Here is a 4,869-nt window from a genome sequence, read left to right as displayed (position 1 = left end):
GTTATAGTAATAGTGCTATCCTATACCGAATAAGCCCTCAGTTGTTTGAAGCAAACTCTGAAACCAAAGGACAAAAAGTTTAATAGCCCATGGCTATCAAGTTAAAAGGAAATATTTTCAATTTATTACTATACTGACATTTTCATTTATATTTTTTATTTAAAAAAAGCTATATAAACTACAACACAACTTCTGAACAAATGGCTTGTTTTGTTTTTCTTTCTTTTATTTATTTTATTTTAAAAGCGGTACAACATTGTTATGGTACTTCCTTTCCTCCCAAACTTTCATCTTTCCTTCCTGCTTTCTTTTTTCTATTGTTTTATAGGTCAGCCAGGTACCGCTACACTGCGGCACTATTTCATACTTCCGGTATCCTGAATATTCTGCATCTTTTAAACAAACTTGTTATTTCGAAATACCTTGTGAAATAACGGGCTCGCAATTCCGACATCCCTGTAAACCTTGTCCATGAGGATTAAAGGACATTTTGGAATAGTGGTTTATTTTGAAACACACTCAAAATAAACCACGCAATTTGCATAACACAAATTGCGTAGCTTATTTCAAGCTATGGGTACAGTGTAGATGCACCCTATCACACTGCAGTATGATTTTGTTAAAATTAAGAGAAATCCCTCTTTCTGAAAGAGACATTTCAAACATACTGAGAGTAAAAAAGTGCCTCTCTTATAAGAAAAATTTAGTCCTTTATCCTTGGAGAAAGAACAAGGCCAGTGCAATGTATATTTCCCCAAATTCTCCCAGTGATGTCCGTAAACACTATTCAAGCACGAACAGCAGTAAAATGGCAGATGTGTCTCCAGCCTCATTCAGCCCGTGGAACCCTTGCTGGTAATCACAGGAGGAAAGCCCGCTGGTGCCAGCTGTATCTGTTTATGTGTGTGGATACCTGTATGTTCCCCTCACCACGGCACCTGAGGCATGTCACAAGCATTGATTCATATGGCCTCACAATCACCTCTCTGAAGTGGGGAAACATGATCATCATCCACACTTTATGGGTGGGGAATTGAGGTACAGAAAGAGTAATAGGGTTACCCAAAGTCACAGAGGAAATCTGTGACAGAGCTAGGAATTAAACCAAGGAGGAACCTCTTAAAACCTATCCTTCCTCTCTTCTCTGACCAGCTGTAATGACTGTGAATTATTTGAGGTGCCAACTGCACTGGACTGAACCAGCTCTCAGATGGTAACAACATTTTAACCAATACTACTATGAGCTGACCGGGCTATGGAACAAATATGGAAAGACAGCATAGCAATAGAAGTAACCATCGATTGCTTGCTTTTTTAGATCTGATGAATCTTCATTCATCTGATGGATGATTTACTGATTGTAAATGATTCACTTAACAAATATTGGCATTTTCCACCAAATAAGATTGTGATGACTTTCCCCATTATTTGGCCAACTCTGCTGCTCACAGCCTTTGTTTTTAGCCCTGATGAATTTCTACTATCTTAAGCTTGTCAAACAACAAATAAAAACTGAATGTGTTATCAAATAATATAATTGAATTCTCAGTATAAGTTTGGTAAGATGTGTAAACTGTTAACCACCTATCACTTTCCAACCAAGAGAAGGCTGCCTTTTTGAAGGCAGCTGAAATAATTCTCTCTCTCTTTCCCTTCATTAGCTCACATAGTCTACAAAGCAAAATTAGCATGTGTAAAGGGCTCCAATCTTCTCTCAGGAGTAGTACAAAAGTGTACCACCACATTATGACTTCCGCCAGCATGCAGAAGCCATTGTGTTTGGAAAAGCAGAGGCACAGGAAAGAGTATTCTACCTGTTGCTATTAGGAAACAGTCCCATGATGGAGGTTTCTCTTAAGTGGCTACCAGCCAAAAATATCCTCCCACGGCGAGTGAAACTTAGTAAATTGGAAGCACAGTCCATTCAGTATGTCTACCTGAAAAGGCCCAAAATAATACTCTCCCCCCTTCCTATTTCACTTTTATTGTAGAATTGAAAGAGGGAGGGGGCCCTCTGCATGCTGCCTGTGCTGCAAGCATGGCCCAGGCAGTTCCAACTGGCTGGTTTCCAGCCAATGAGAGTTGTGAGATTGTACTGGGGCTGGGGGCAGTGTGCAAAGCCCTCCCAGGGGCACACAGTGAGCAGAGAGCACATGACCTCCGCAGCAGACAGCTTTGAGTAGCCCACAGGGTCGTGGCAGGCAGAGAGCATGAGGCTCCCACTGGGTCATTGGATGGTGTGGCAGGCCAGATCGGGCCCATGGGCTGTATTTTGCCCACATCAATCTAACATCTCGATTAGAAGCATTTTGGGAAAGAGGAGGAAAAATAGGGTGGGAAGAAGAGAGCAAAATATGACAAAATGTTGGGGAGGAGGAAACCTAGAGCAGGGATTCCCCCAATTTTTTCCCGAGGCCCAACTGTGCAGCTGCAGTATGGCCCATTATTAACACACATGCCCCATGGGACATGCACAGATGCTCGCCTCAGGAAGGACTAGGGCTATCAAAAGGCCAAAGAAACTAGGCAGACCCCAGCCAGCCCCAGCCAACATCCTCCACCTCAGCAGCCTGCTGAGGGCCTTGAGCAGATGACCTGGCAGTCCTTCCCCAGTCATCCACCCAGAACCCTGGTACACATCACAGATCTTCTCTCCCTGGGAATGAGAAAGGGCTTGAGGACCCCCAATTCTGGGCAGAGGCAGTTGCTCTGAGTCCAGCTGTTATCTTGATGGTCCCGAACATGCTGTAGACTCCAAACAAACTGTGTGGCACCACCAACCCCAGCCCCTGGGAGGTCTGCAGGGCTGATGCTCCAGAGGACCTGACAGCCACAGATCATAGTGTGCAGCAAAGCAGGGTTATCATAGGTTTCCAAGTAGAAAACACTGCCAGAGGAAGGGGGTAATTAGGATTGCCAACTCTCTAATCACACAAACCCAAAGATCCTTGCCCCCCTGCCATGCCCCTTCCCCACTCACTCATGTGAGGGGAGAGGCTGCAGGATCCAGGAAGGGGCTCAGGGCAGGAGTAGGGGAGGGGATTCAGGGCTGGGGAAGGCAGTTGTACTGTGGGTGAGTGTTCTGGCCAGGCAGCGTTTAACTTGGCTGGCAGTGCAGCAGAGATAAGGCAGCTTGCCCTGGCCCTGTGCTACTCCTGGAAGCGGCTCGCCAATGGGAGCTGCAGAATCAGCACCTGCAGTGGGGGTAGCATGAGGCGAGCCCCTGACCAGAAAGACATGCTGGCTACTTCTTGGAGCTGCACTGGCCAAGGCAGGCAGGGATTTTGACTAAGCCTTGCAGTGCTGCTGGGCTTTCAGCAGTTTACAATCTTACGGATTGGCTGCAGGAGCCTCCAGGAGATAAAGCCTGATTCCGGGAGAATCCAGGCAAAAACAGGAAGGTTGCCAACCCTAGATACAATTGGGGCATGCTGGATGGATGTGTCCTAGGAGAGGTAATGGAGGGGGTGTTGGAAGGGGTACCTGCAGCCTCACTCTCAAACTTAGGTGTAAAGTTTGAACAAAGACTTTAATTATCTTACCCATTACAAAGATAGCTTCCCCAATTATCACCTCTAATATCATTAGCTCACTGACATTTACCTCCCCCCCCCCCCCATCTCCCTTCTGTTCTGAAATTTGATTTGTCCTTTTCATGTGTGTTCATTTTTTTAAATTGTATCCTTTGGTATACATGGCTGTGACTATTTTCTTCCACTATTTGATCTGAAGAAGTGGGTCTGGCCCATGAAAGCTCATCACCTAATAAACCATCTTGTTAGTGTTTAAAGTGCTACAGTGGCCTGTTTTTTGTTTCAGTAATATTTAGGTTACTCCCAGTCCTAAAGGGTGGCTGGGACTAGCAGTTAGAGCCTGGCACATCGTAGGAGCTCCCAGACCTGCCCCTCTTTGGCCTTTGGCCCAGAAATCAGGGTTAAAGGGATCTTGGGCAGTGTGTGTCTGAATATTGGGGATGACTATGGCGCTTCCCTGACCATGGCATCCTGGGTGGTCACCCTACCACAAGGCCGGCCCTAACCCCATTTAAAAAGTCACGATTCTCTTCCTTATATGAGCCACCTACACTTCTGCACTACTGCTGGCAGTGGAAATGCCTGCAGAGCTGGGCACCCAGCCAGCACTCTCTAGCCACCCAGCTCCAAAGGCAGTGCAGAAGTAAAGGTGGCAATAACGCGACTCCCCTACACTAGCCTGATTTCACAGAGGAGGCCAGGTTTCACAGTCCATGATTCATTTTTCATGGCTGTGAATTGTGTTGGGCCCTACTTATAAACTGACCATTATTTTAGCAATGCCAACACAGAGAAGAGCCAGACTGGTTTCTAGCTATGCATCGGTCAGTGTTCAGTGAGGCCTACAAGCCTTGGCAGGAATTGGCACCTAGTCTGCCAGCATCATAATGTACACACACAGAAGGAATCCCATCTGGAACAATACCTCATCAGACCATAAGAACTGCTTCCTAGGAAAGGGGGACATTTTGGTCACACCCGAAAGATATGGCAAAGAGCAGGCCCCATTGTTTTAGGCACTAGTTTACAAACTAAAAAGGACAAGACACAAAATTGATAAACCATTGTCAGAAGCCCAGAGCCACTAACTTATGATCCCTCCCAATTTCTCCTCCAATAACAACCCTTCCCACTCCTTTTCCCTGAATCTACCTACAAAAGCCAGGATCCTTTGCCACCATAGCTCACAGAGTTCTCTTCCCATCTCCCCCTAGCTCCACAGCAAAAACAGGGAGCCTCACTGTGGGAAGATGTAGGAAATTTTTTCCTCTCACTTTTGTTTTCTTCTAGAAACCTGTGAGGACTTGGTTAAAACCACTTCCCCTCACAAGAGAGA

The sequence above is a fragment of the Pelodiscus sinensis genome, chromosome 1 (genome assembly GCF_052426305.1).
Source record: "Pelodiscus sinensis isolate ZL-2025 chromosome 1, ASM5242630v1, whole genome shotgun sequence".
NCBI lineage: Eukaryota > Metazoa > Chordata > Testudines > Trionychidae > Pelodiscus > Pelodiscus sinensis.
This window is presented reverse-complemented; position numbering follows the sequence as displayed.